The 14,970-nt window shown below is 39.0% G+C and overlaps 1 protein-coding gene across 3 annotated transcripts in view; it reads left to right on the top strand.

The window, feature by feature from the left end:
- LOC137283769 (protein N-terminal asparagine amidohydrolase-like) overlaps positions 1-14,970 on the top strand; it is a 636,304-nt gene that overhangs the window by 439,373 nt on the left and 181,961 nt on the right. The gene's annotated exons all lie outside the window — the stretch shown is intronic.

The raw sequence follows: 14,970 nt of genomic DNA, 5'->3' as shown, positions 1-14,970 counted from the left end.
TTCTTTTTCATCTCAATGTCTGATGACAGATACTAAGTTCCAAAAATATACATTTAAACATTTATGGATTTGTGCTCTTTACATTCTTAAGATATGTAACGCATGACTCAGATGATTATTTCTTAAATCGCAACATAAGAATCATCGTTATTGCACAATCCCTACAGTCTCTATACACACAATTAGATGAAGATGATTGTGCGAACAATATTAATTTGAATCATAATTAGTAGAAAAGTCAGTTAATGATAATATATAAACATGTTACTACACTTCAGTGACTACATGTCACTTCAGAGCAGCAGATTGTTTGTCCATAAGAAAATAGGATAAGTGTGAACTGCATAATTTGTGTTGGGGGTGATTATTCAAGTAAGAAATTGATCACAACTACCTTTTAATAATTTGCAATCCTTCTTGGCATTAAGGTTTATCTGTTGATTGATTTTTGTGTGATATACATTTTCAGAAATGTGCACAGCGCATGAAAAGCACAGAAACTATTTATGGGCCAGATCGACAAAAGGAAAAGGTTTCAACTACACTCACCTTGGAAATGACCTCACCAGTTGTGAATGATGGAAAAGATGCCAATTTATTGCTCTCGATCCCGTTTACCTCGGAATCCAGTAAAGTCAGGACGTACAAGTCTGCACTGGACTCATCCAAAATTTTCAACGCCACCAACCGATATAAGGCCATCATGAAGACCAGGATGAGGCACCCAAACCGGAATGATAGAGGGATATCCACCCAACGATGCCCCTGAGTGGGCTATTAAATAGCTAATCGATCACATGACCGTAATTTTTTCTATGTTCAATTCAGTTTGATTTATTCTCATTGTAAAACTTTAATAGTTAATATTCTAATTTTATTTCAATTATATTCAATCTTAATTTTTGTTTATTTTCAAACAGACCTATATTTATTTTAAATACACTTTTATTTATTTCAAAGTGCTACATTATATTTTCTTATTTTATTGCAAGCTCTGTGTTATTATATTTTTTGCAATAGTAGTGACTAACTTGGGTGTGTTTGTCTCTATCAGTGTGAGGATGACTGTCAAGGGGCGCAAGTGAATGTCAGCTATCACATGTTTTTGGAAATATTTTTGTTACACACGTTGATCTGTGCTATATATTTTATTATATGTTTGATCTCTGTTTGTCTAAAAATAAAACAGTGAATCTTATTGTATCTTTTGTTTTTCTTTATGAATATGTTATGATTGTACACAAACTCTGTTTATTACCTTGCCAACCAGGAGTAACAAGCATGTACATAGAATGACACACAATTGTCTCCTGTGAACCCCTGTGCTGGCAACAGAAACTATGCAAGTCAGTTTGTAACTGAAACTCTACGGAAACCTAATGGAAACTGATGGAGTCCTGGTAACTGAAACTCAACGGAAACATGATGGATTCTCAAAGTTAACTGAAACTCAACGGAAACCTGTTGGAAAGTTGGTAACGGATACCGTGCAGAAACCCTTAGAAAGTGGGTAATTGTAAGTTTCTGTTATTGCTGAAACTCAGTGTAAACGAACAGAAACTCACTGGATTCTAAGTAGAGACTTAAGTTTCAGTCCAGTTTCCATCAGGTTTCCGCAATGCGGAAACCAAGTTATTTTTGCTGTGCACGTTACATGGTTGATTAATATACAAATTCTTTTAAGCACACTGAGGAATAAGAGGGAGTTTTTATATGTACTAATGCATATCTGAGACCAGGATAAAGTAGCATAAAACAGAACAAAGTAATTTGACTTGTTTGTGTGGCATATTTAGAAGTTGCAATTGGAAGTCAAATAGAACAAGTGGAAACTTGAAAACGATACAAGAACATATATAACGAAATGAAATTGTCATCCATATATACTTCTTCTAAAAGTAATTTAAGATGGAACTCATCATCAATGTAACCATTAAGGAATTAACAGTATGTTATCAACAACTTTTCAGTTCAAATGTAATCAGCTTTACTTCTTACAGGTGTAATCACATCCCCCTTCCAATTAGCATGAAATAAACAGAACTGGAACTGTAGTACATGATACATTTAAAATTCAACTTCTCAGTTTTAACAAAACTGAGATGGAACTGTAGAACAACATACAATTGAGATTCAGCATATAAATGATTTCAAATAAACTGAAATTGAACCATAAAACAGAACATATATTTCTTACAGCCATAATGTAGCTGTGGCCCACATTCTTTTGTGCAACGGAAGCAGCGACCCTGAAGTGAAGACTTGAGGAGCCAGAGTAATGTCTAGATTTTGGTGCCTTTCTAGACACGGTTTTGTTAAAACTTTCATTGGCTTGTGTGCTTCCAAGACTAGCAAGTCGCACTTTGTGTATAGCATAGTTGTCAAACATAGCTTTTAGGTCGGCTTGTAAACTCAAATCTGACAGAGCTTTACCATGTAAGGAAGATACTTGTAGTTTGAGCTTGACGACTTGAAAAATCTGCACCAAGTGTCATCACACTTACTGTGATCACCAAATGGATGACATGATAGTGCAGTTAACTCATTTAGGCCGAAAGCCACGTATATGCAGCAGAATAATTAGCTTCTCACAGCGAGAGCCGCGTATTTGGGGTAATAACAAACACCTCTTATTCAGGGAGAGACTCGCATATGCGTTTTACATTTTAAATTCGTACTGTACCTATGATTTCCATCAATTTAGCAGTAATGATCAAAGATTAGCTTTTCTTACGAGGGAGGTTACTTTCTGTGTTAATCAGAAGAACTATTCATGTGTTTTGATAACAATTGCTTGCAATGTCGGGGGCTTATGCAGACAAATGAACACATGTCTGCGAGAAAGGTGATTATGAGATGTTGTTACAAGAGGTAAGTGTTTGTTACTCGTCATTGGGAGTGAATACTAAGATACTATGTTTGCACATTGATTGAATTAACGGTGACAAGGTTACAACACCTTCTTCTAAATTAAATCATTCATTCATTCATTCATTCATTCATTGTAATAGTTCTTATAATGAATCGTAGACATATATAGCAATACTGTATTACACCCATGTTCGTGTAGATTTCAAATAAACCAAGTTACTAATTTGGACCTAATTCATTTGTGACTATTGATTTTTAAAGTTGACAATAATACATAATGGAATATGAAGTGATAACTCTTGCATCTACTCATAATATACATATATAGTACACATAAACCATACAAAGGTGACTGGGGTATTTTCAACACCCTATGAAATTCACATACTCAATGTTTCTTGCACACTGCAAGTCTCTATTAATTTTTGGTATATTGTACTACTATCTCAAAAGTGTAGCACTCACTGAACAATTTCAGGAGGAAATACTCAGTGTGGTACTTAAAACATACCTATTTTGTGACTAAAAAGTTATTCATAAATGTGAAAGAATAAGATCCTGAAGATTATTTCTTCTTTGACAGAGTTTTTCATGGATTCCTTAGCAACAGTTTCCAATGCAACCCCTGTCTCTTTCTGCCTTTGGTCTAGCATAAAGTGACTGACAGTTGGTATGTTTAGGGCTGCAAGCAAATTGTTGATGTCGCACTCCCCTGGGCCTGTATGCAACATGGCTGAAAAGGACAGATGTAATTGAAAAAACGTAAGGTGAAAAAGGAAAAGTATATGACCTGAGGGTAATACAGCAATATAAAAATAGAAAATATGCACTGAATCACTCCAGTGTTTGCTGGTAGGCTTTTAAATTTTAATCATAAAATATTTTACCAATGTTAATTCATCATCATTATTTAACACCTTCCCACCCCCTCACACACACACACACAAACATAAAAAAATTATCAGGTTCACTGCATCTGTGTGATATTTTAACATGGTAATGATCTTTAGTGAATTAAGTTTCAAGTTTCCATTTTTCAGAAAATAAATTTATCATAATGAGTCAAATTGTTGGGATTAGCTGTTCTGAAAATAGATGCCGTCTGACCATGTTTTGACATTTTGATTTATATTTGAACGCACTCTTTTTAAAACAGTAATCAGAAATCGTGACAAAATTATATGTAACAATTTTACAATAGTATATTTCATTAATGTCATTGTAGATCATACCTGCAGCAAGTTTCTTGTTCATGTCAAAAACCCGGTTCTGTTTCTTCCCTGTGCTGATGAGATTAGTACCCCAACACGCAAAGCAAATTATCTTCATAGTTGAACCCAATCCCTACGATGTTATTTCTACGCAGTTGTTCAGGACAAGGGGTAATGTGCATGTTTTGCAGGCTGACAGTCCATCAGCGATAACACCCAACTCCACTACACGCCTCCCCTCTCTCCAAAAATGACAACCATGACAACGCACGGTTTCCTCCGTGTGACAGAAATTTATGTCAGGTTTCAAAGTACTTGAACAATATATTAGTTGTGATCTACTGTCACGGATGCACATGTTTCTCTTGCTATCCATCTGTCTTTCTGACGCTTGGATATTTGTTCAAAGCGATGCTTTTGCTTGTTGGATTTGAAGCCGTGTTTCAGTCATGTCATCGCTACAGGGCTACCACTGTTTCTTTAAGTGCTTTAAGTGATTAATATATTTTGAGGGATATAGCCACTAAAGATAGGATTAATAAGATTAAGAGCACTCCCCTCTGCCTAATTATTCTAGTAGTTCACACCCCACTCTGTATATTCGGTATTTCATTGGCTATTATAGGACACACCCGTTTTATATGATCTTTTTATTGTTTCAAGTTAAGATGAATAAGTCACCAATTCCAAGTATTGAGCAGAAGGGTTTAAACTCCCAACTCAGATCAGTCTAGCCCTCATCCCAGAGGGTTGTACCCACTCTTTGTTATTCTATTTCTTGTTAATAAAATTGTAATTAGCTTCTTGTGACTTAGCAGACTCTTTGCTGAGTTAATTCCCCACGAAGACCAGCACACCAATTAGATAAGGGATTTCACCAGAACCCTCACTTGAACCCAAGACCCTTATCATAATACTCCCATGAATCATCACTGACACCAGCTCCAGACATGTGTCAGATGCCTCTAGGATTCAGAGAATAATTTAATGCTTTGTGGTTCTCTGCAACATCACCACTTCCAACCTCTGTGACATAGTAATAATAGATCTTTGGCTTGCCTGGTACTCTATCTCACTGTGGTAGCAGCAGTAATGTGGATTGAAAACTGTCTTCAGGTCTGATACCACAGCCTTTGCACAGAATGTAATCAGTTACCCTAGAACCTTCTTGGATGGGACACTTACAGTTTGGCAATGACAGGCATGGTGGACCAAATTTCCAACAAGAGTCCTCACTGAGTTCTGAGAGTGATTTCCTTTGTGTATCATTATCGGCTGGATTGTCTTGCATTTCCACATAGTGCCACAGTGTCATGTTAGTCAGGGTCTGAATCTCTGGTATTCTAGTGCTGATGAACACTTTGTATCGACATGACTCAGACTTCAACCATGTCAGTAGTGTTGTGGTGTCACACCAAAGAATCCCTATGGTATTTGGAAGGATGGGTTGTTATTGGAGCACACTTGCACATAGTACAAGTCTAGGAGTTGACTGTTGAAATTTTGGCACCCTCAGCAACAAGATTGAATGAAACTCACAATGTTCTCTCCATCTTTGGGCTCTGTTCTCAAGTAGGAAACTGAACCATACAATCTATTGGAAGCATCACAGAATATGCGAAGTTCTTTGGGAGCAGTTCTTGTGTCAGTGTGCAATCTGTAACATGTGTGTAACCTGATGTACACTACCTCCCTTCAGTTAACTTCCCCAGACTGCCCTCGGATCATGTGGGGTTCCTGTTTCTAGTGGCACACTCCAGACCCTTTTCGTGTTCCAAAGGTCCTGAACAATATACTTTGCTCATGCAGTGTATGGTGCAGTGTACCCAAGCTGGTCATATTGACTGTCCAGGGTGTGTAGATGATCCTCATGCTCAGTTAGTCATATGATATGTCCTTGTACTTGAAGCTAAGTTCATCTGATTCACAGCGCCATCTTAGACCAAGGGCATCCTCACTGACAATCATCACGGGTCAACTACAATTCACAATATGAGGACCTGTCTTCAGGAAGCACTCCTGATACCACGTCACACTTATCACTTGCACATTGGCTGAGATGGCAATCATCCCTCATCCAGCAAGGTATGCATTCAGCAAACAAGATCTTTAGCTTCAGCTGTGGCAGGCACACTCTGGAGACAACTATCAATGTAATAGGCATTTATGACAGATTGGAAGACATTTTCATTTCTGTATCTGTCACTCACATATTTCCTGAGAGCAAAAGTAGCACAATATAGACTACAAGTTGTTCTGAAAGGCAAGACTCCCTATTGAAATGCATCTGGGCCTTCCAAATCACACCATATGAACCTCAGGAGAGGCTTGGTCTTGTGTAGCAATTTCACATGGAGGAACATACCTTTATATCTTTAATATCCCCTGAGATTGCCACTGGGCTCTGTCAAAACCTCAGTAATACACCAAGTAGAGATGATCCAAGTTGGGGACCTGACAGGAGCTTCATGTTCAGATATTGTCCATTGGCCTCATATGAGCAATGAAACACAAGTCGGTGTTTACCATTGTGATGTACAAGATGGTGTGGGATGTACCAGGAATCTCAACCTTTTGCTTTATCATAAGAAATCATTTTCATAGGTCATACATTAACTAAGTTGGGGATAATTCAGCTGTGCACCTCTGCTAAATCAGACTGATTTCTCAAACGTTTCTCAGTCCTTGTCAGGTTGGCAGCACTGACTCATGAGTTGCATGAAGTTGCGTACCATCCTTCACTTGAAGCATATCTCACTACTCCATCCACATGGATCTTCTCAGTTTCAATATCAATTCTTTGTATTGTCTGTTTGTCATGTTTCAATCTGCTAACATCCTTAGTACTGCAAGGTAGGGCATCCCTTTTCCATACTTTCTCAACATCATGGTTGAAGTCGCTCTTGGGCAAGAAAGAAACTGATGATCCATCTGGCATGCTGAGTGTGTAGAGACCGTCTGTGTTTGGTATAATAATAAGAATATTTAGGGAACTCCTTCAGTTCTTTGCTTTTTTTTTTGTCTGTCTTTAAATCCTTTGAGTTTTCTGCTCAATAGGGAGAAGGGTTACCATCCCAGACCTCCTCAGCACAGATCCCCAACACCTCTTACTCATCTCCTCTACATGGATGACATTGAGCTCCTTGCCCAAAGGAGATACTAATTTGAAAGAACAGGTTCTCCTTGTCGAGTCCTTTTCTAAGGATATTGGCATGCATTTGTACTCTACAAATCTAACACTCTTCATATGAAATGTCGTAGGTAACTGGTGATGGATCGGTCAGGTTAAAAGGGGAAGGAGTTATTGAGCATCTTGTGGCAGATCAGGCGTACACCTATCTTGGAATGCAAGTTCAAGACAAGCTCCAGAATGTCCAGATTCAAGATAAACTTTGGGCCAAGTATAAATCTCATTTCAAGAAAATCTGGAGCTCAGAGCTGAATGCTCGAAACAAGGTCAAAGCTACCGATACGTTTGCTGTGCCAGTCCTCTCCTATTCCTTTGGAGTAGTTGATTTGACCAAACAAGACATCCAGAGTCTTGACCGCCTGACCAGAAGGATCATGTCTGATAACAGACCCCACCACTCTCATTCCTCTTTTAATCGTTTATATATGCCAGTCAACTCAGGAGGTCAAGGTTTGATTTATGTGGAAGCTCTCCATGATAGAATTTTATTGTGTACTTTTGCACATATTTTATGTATTGAATGATCCTCTGGGGATGCTCATCAAGACTCATGATGAAAGCAAGTAATTCCACAGTTACGAGGGGATGTCAATAAGTTTTGAGCCTTGAGCATTTTTCATACCCAGGTGTCACAGCCTATGGTACGACATTGAACCTTGGGGTGTAGCTGATGTGATATATAAGTTTTGGTATGCTTACGTACTCTCAGAAGTTATTGAACAGCTCACATTGACAGAAAGAGACCCCCTCACGGCAGTGAAAATGAATAAAATTGAGTATAGAGCAGTAATTAAGTTTTTAGTTCATGAAAGAAACTCGGTGAAGAACATTAAAGAAAGGCTTTCAGCAGTTTATGGGAAGTTTTCCCCTTTATCTGCTACCATCAAACGATGAGTCAATGAATTTAAACATGGTAGAGAGAGTCTTGAAGATGACCTCCGTCCAGGTCGCCCAACAACAAGCACTAATCAGGAAAACATTGACAGAGTGCATAGACTTGTGCTGGAAAATCGTCAAATCACACTCCACGAGTTAGAGGAGACCACAGGCGTTTCACACAGTTCCATCGAGACAATTCTTCATGAACATCTCGTCATGTCTAAGGTGTGCACAAGATGGGTGCCAAGAATGCTTACAGATGAAATGAAGCAAACAAGGGTCACCATAAGCAACTCCATGCTAACCAGATACAACAAGAATCCAGAAGATTTCACTTTTAGGCTGGTAACCTGTGATGAAACCTGGATCCACCACTATGATCCTGAGAGCAAACAAAATCCATGGAATGGAAATATGTCACTTCCCCCAGGACCAAAAAGTTCAAAGCCTCCAGATCAGTGCAGAAGGTAATGGCAACAGTCATCTGGGATAGCAAAGGCATCATCCACATAGGTTACTTACCAAAAGGAAGAACAATGAATGGGGAATATTACGCTAACTTGTTGAGGCAAGTGCAACAGTCAATCAAGGAGAAGCGCTGGGGCAAGATCAGACATGATATTCTTCTACATCAAGACAATGCTCCAATACATACCTCTCACGTTGCAGCCACTGCTGTCCAGGAATGCGGGTATGAAATCTTGCCGCATCCCCCTACTCTCCAGACCTGGCACCAAGTGATTACCATCTGTTCCCAAATCCCAAGAAACACTTGTGTGGTCGTAGATTTCAGGATGATAATGAGCTTATTGCTGCTACTGAGGCTTGGTTTGAGGACCAAAATGGCGCCTTCTACAGAGATGGCATCAGCGTCTGGCAGTAAAGATGGAACAAGTGTCTTGACTCACAAGGGGACTATGTTGAAAAATAAATGTGGTTCATACCAATATTTTGTGTTTTTCTATGCAAGGCTCAAAACTTATTGACATCCCCTCGTATTTCAAGCATGTCAAGGTTGTTGGACACAATCTGAAATTTGAGGTTGATTTTGTTGATGGGATGTACTGCTGGATGGTACAGTGAGGGGAGTAAACCAGGTGAAGTCCTTTACCAAGTCTGCCCAGAGTTGGTCCTTTGTGGAGAAGCTGTTTGAGAAGCCATTGCATCATGTGTACATGCTGTGTGTGGAATATAAGAGCAATCCATCCGACTCCTTTGCCTGGATGAAGTAGGCTGATCTCAAATATGAAACTGTGGGCTTCCTTTTGCTGCTCAGGACCATTCACTTCCCATTTGCAATCATCAGAATATGATTTTTAAAATATCAATATGAAATGTTGTCTTTGCAATGAATTTACAGACAGTGTCCAACACCTTGTCACCAACACCTTGCTGCTTTTACTATCGTCTCCGCCATGCCTGTGGCTTTGACCCCAAGGTCCTTCCATGGTATGACCCTGAACATATCCAGGGCGTCCTCGAAAATGAAGCTTTTAAACTTCTCTGGAATAGGCTGTTATACAACCTGAGATGAATTCCTGCCAACAAACCTGATCTTGTCCTTTTTAATAAAGCCAATTAAATTATTTACATCATTGAATTTTCTGTTCCTTTTGACAGCAGTTGGATTGGCAAGATTCAGGAAATCAGGAAAGCATGATAAATATGCGGACCTCGCATTTGAAATGTCTTGCTTGCATCGCAAGTACACTGTTGTCAGGCTCCCCATTGTTCTCGGTGCCCTTGGTTTGGTACGTCTTGAACACTTGGTGCAGATCAGGAGCGTGCGCGGGGTCTCCACCAGGAGAACAGCCATTCAGACAATGTGGGTAATGCAGAAGGCTGATTTGTTGAGAAGCCTTCATATTCTAGCCTAGCTTTGGTGGGTTCAACTAGACTGTGTTTTCTGAGAGAAGTCCCATTTCCTGCGAGGGTCCTAAGGTGATGATGAGCCTTATCAGCCTGACTGTGCCAGAATCACCCGAACCCTCTCTGCTGCATTTCAGTCTTAATCTGTAAATAATAATAGTTGCATTATATAGCGCATCATTCACTAGTAAATGTTCTGTGCGCTTAGGCTGGAAATTGACCCGTGAAGGTCCCGGGGTAGAATAGGCCTTCAGCAACCCATGCTTGCCATAAAAGGCGACTCAGCTTGTCGTAAGAGGCGACTAACGGGATCGGGTGGTCAGACTAGCTGACTTGGTTGACACATGTCATCGGTTCCCAATTGCGCAGATCGATGCTCATGTTGTCGATCATTGGATTGTCTGGTCCAGACTCGATTATTTACAGACTGCCGCCATATAGCTGGAACATTGCTGAGTGCGACGTAAAACTAAACTCACTCACTCACTCACTAGGCTGGAAATTGATATTTGCACAGATATGTTTTGAGGGCAATTTTAAAAGATGTTAGTGAGGTGCTGGTTTTGAGTTCAAGCAGTTTTGAGTTCACGTTCCATTTCATTGCTGCATTGAAAGCAATTTTTGCAAAGTTGGTTTTAATGTTTGTGACTGTCACAAAAATTTTGTTTTGTGATCTCAGTGAGCGTGAGGACTGACATAGGGGCAGTAACTGTGTGAGGTAGTCAGGGGCCATTCTGTTGAGACATTTGTACGCCATTACTTTAGTTTTTTAGTCTATTCTTGTGGTGATTGGTAGCCAGTGTAAATCTTTTAGCATGGGAGTAATGTGATTTGAGGCTTTAGACTTTGTAATGATTCTTGCAGCGGTGTTTTGAATTGCTTGAGGCAACATAGCTGATCTTGGTTGATGTTTTTGAGAAGGCTGTTGCAGTAATCTACTCGGTACATGACCAGAGATTGGACAAGTAGCATCAGTAGTGAGATAAATGGTTTTCAGATGTTCCTGAGATGCATGTGAACTGCGCTAATGATGTTGATATGAACTGATACTGTTGTTGCTGGTGATCACAACATGACTGGGTGATCGGGTGCTCTCAGTACAGTCTGAGCCTGTCAAGATCACAGGCTTCACTTTGTCGATAACTGGCAAAGGATATTCATTAAGATTCTCAGTAGGGTACATATATTCCAAAAGGTCAGTTTAGCAGATGCAAAGGCTCCCTTAAGAGAGAATCACAAATGTTGATTACTCCTTGTTGACATTTTCAAGCTCAACAGATAACCCATCCAATGGCTAAATGGCTCTTGTCTGATAGTGCTTAACAGGATCTTATCTCTAGTTGCATCAAGGCCTAATTGACTCCCAACTTACGCAATAAGCATAGTCCCTGGAGACTCATCATCCAGAATGACTTGAGCATATAGACACTGTTATTCGGTTCATGAAATGTATCTTCACTTCAGCATTGTCAAGTATGGCTTTGAGGACTGATCAGTGTAAGCAAGAGGCTGGCCAACCTTTGTACAGAAAACTATCTGCTCCATTTGACTGTTGGCATTATTGTGATAAGGGTCTTGGGTCCAAGAGGGGGATCCAGTGAAATCCCTTATCTAACTGGCATGCTGGTCTGCTTAGGGGAATTAGCTCATCAAAGAGTCCAAAGTCAGGAGAATCTGGTTACAATTTTATTAACAAAAAATATATTGAGTCAAAAAGAAACTTCACATTCTTTCTTCAGGGCACTGTAAAAGAACAAGAGATGGTAAGATGGTTAAATTGTTATTATTTCATTGCTGAGATCTGTGTGATGTACTCGATACAATGACAGTGCCTCAATCGGTTCCATTAGGCTACACCGCCATTCAGAAAAATGGGTATACGGAATGTCAAGTCACAAGAATATTAATTCGAAATTTTTCAATTCAGTATTGTATATGGCCGCCCCGCACATTCACCACTGCCAAACACTGTCTTCTTGTCGACTGCCTGATGCTTCTGTCTCCCAAGTGCATCCCAAATGTGCTCTAATGGATTAAGGTCAGGGGACCTTGATGGCCATTCCATGACATTGATTCCAGTGTTTTGAAGGAAATTTTGTGCCAACATTGCGGTATGTGGCCAATCATTATCATGCTGGGACTGTAGACCTGGGCCATGAGCTGCTGTGAAAGGAACAAGTTCAGGGGTGAGCTCCTGGTCAAGGTAAGCAGCAGCTGTGAGGTTTTCACGACAGAAATCTGTCACGTAGGTGACATAGGATGATTTGACAGTCTTCTGCACATGTTTTTTTCAATTCTTGAGGCCAATGCAAACACGTGCAAATGAAGAACACTTAGATGTGAAGATCATGTGATCGACTGCACATGCGGAACCTGATTTGGCACTTATGTCAGTTGCACAACAAATGGATGGGTTTGAGTGGGTTTTGCTAATGTTGAAAGATAGGGATCCCATTTTGGATATATAGATGTATCCAAGAGAAAAATTATTCATTATTTTTTAAAATTACATTTTGTGAAGTTTCTTTTTTGACTCAGTATAGAATAACAAGGTTGGCCACAGAGAGTCGGTACAACCCTCTTGGCTGAGAGCTAGAGCTGATCTGAGTTGAGAGACTAAATCCTTCTGCTTAACACTTTGGAATTGGTGACTTATCTATTTTAACTTGAAAGAATAAAAAGATCATAGCTTGTTAAAAAATACAAAGTGGATGTGCCCTAAAATAGCCAATGAAATACCGAATATACAGAGTGGGGTGTGACCTACCGGAATAACTAGGCAGAGGGGAGTGCTCTTAATCCTATTAATCCTATTTTAAGTGGCATTAATCCTGCTGGCATATTTACTGTATGCTTGGGCTAGATCGCCACAAGTCTGTTTTGATGTGTCAATTATAATTGCTTGGATTACAATAGATGCGCCATGGCTTAATGACCCTAATTTTGAAATGTTTGCACAATGTTATACAGATGACATGTTTACTTCAAAGTATCTCATTAAACCATCTACACTCAGCTTTTGTCTTAATGAATGACTTGTCTAACAGTGGCGTTTTGAATACCATAGGCTGAGATTTACCCAGTATGTACAAACATCTTTAAGCTATGCAGTTTAGCTTTAAACCTTTGTGGAATTGTAGATGTATGAAATTAGTTTTCGCTTTAAGCTTGTGTCTTTCTCTAAGCTTCTACTGATCATGATGAAAATAATGTTCTATATGTATACATGTATGTGAATCCTAATGTATACTCTAGTGGAATTAAATGAATTTTTGTATAAATTATTATTCCATGATAGCATCTTTGGAAACTGTAAGGTGAAGTTCATTACACATATGACATGTTTTCCTCAAATTACAGTCCTCTATGTTGTGTTTGCGACCACACTTTCTGCATCACCCACTCAACCATTCATTTTCTTGATATCAAGGCAAGAAGTAAGGAAATGTTCACACTTTGGACAAAAACCATTTTGAACTGGTTCATGCATCTCTTTCCTAGAGAGTTAAGAGATTTAGTTTTCCTGAAGAATGCCATGGCAGAGATGTGATCTTTCCTCGAAGGATGAGGTATTGTCTTGCCTTGTTTCTCGTAAGAGGCAACAGCATTACTGGCCATTCATTTAGCTTTACTCTTGATTTGCAGCCAGTCATTGTAGCATTTATGAATGCTGAGTTTGCAACAATGTTTGATAAATCCGTCTCTCATACTAGGAGCTAGTTTGCTTAGCAGCCTGTCAACATGTGATCCAGAATTCAGTTCTGATCCATACACACCTTCTTAGAACTCCAACAAGTGACTGGACCGCTAATGCTAAATTGTCAAAACCTTCACCATATTCTAAGATTTGGAGGCAGTTCCAGAAGATTGGGATTTAGATTAGGTACTTCTTTATAAAGAATGTAATATTTGCCTTTTGAGGAAGCATTTGCTGTTGCATTCCATGACTGATAAAACTGATCAATGAGAACCCGTTTAACATTAGTTTTTAAAACATTTGGAGAAACAATAGACTGTGACATCCATACATGGTAAAAGCCAGTATCTCGTAAGATATTTTCTATTGCCGAAAGTAAGTTAAACGTATAATTAGGACAGGCTGACTTCAGGTTATACATGAGAGAGTATATTTTGGATGACAGTTTGTGTGGGAGTACTAGCATTTTACACCAATGAGAAAGCATTCGGATTTTTATAGAGATATCTAGCGGGTATCGGCCCAGCTCGCCGTATACCATGTAATCAGGAGTTGTCATTTTAACCTTAAGAATGTATTTACAAAACTTTAGATGGAGACGTTCTATGAGCTGTGTATTTTCGTATCCCCATACTTCTGAGGCATACAGTAATATGGGTTGTACAATTTGGTCAAACATTTTTAACTGGCAGTCTAGTGGCATATCTAACATTCTTATTTTTCGCAATACTGCATACATGGCTCTGGAAGCTTGAGCATGAAGTCGTTTAATACCTTTACAAAAACGTCCATTATTGTTAAACAAAATACCAAGATAAATGTATTCTTTTACAACCTCAATATTTTCATCATCAAGTTTGAAGAGGTGACATTTTTTACAACTTCCTTTGGAAAATATTACAGCCTTAGTTTTTGATATATTAACATTCAGTTTCCATGTTTTGCAGTATTCTGAGAAAATATTTAATGCATGCTGAAGATCATCACTTGATTCTGCAAGTATTACAGTATCATCTGCGTACAACAGGAGAAACAACTTAATGTACGAACCGATATGATCTTCAAACATACTCCGAGTTGACTTCAGACCAGTAAAGTTGTGTTCAGCAAAGAAAGATTCTAGGTCATTCAAATACAGAGCAAACAGAAATGGTGACAAATTTTCACCCTGTCTCACACCAATATCACAGGAAAAGAAAGGGGATTCGATTCCATCAAATACAATACAGGATTTTATGTTTTGATACATGTTG

The sequence above is a fragment of the Haliotis asinina genome, chromosome 5, assembly GCF_037392515.1.
Source record: "Haliotis asinina isolate JCU_RB_2024 chromosome 5, JCU_Hal_asi_v2, whole genome shotgun sequence".
NCBI classification, from domain to species: Eukaryota; Metazoa; Mollusca; class Gastropoda; order Lepetellida; family Haliotidae; genus Haliotis; species Haliotis asinina.
The sequence above is the reverse complement of the archived record's forward strand: the minus strand, read 5'-3'. Positions and strand labels throughout refer to the sequence as shown.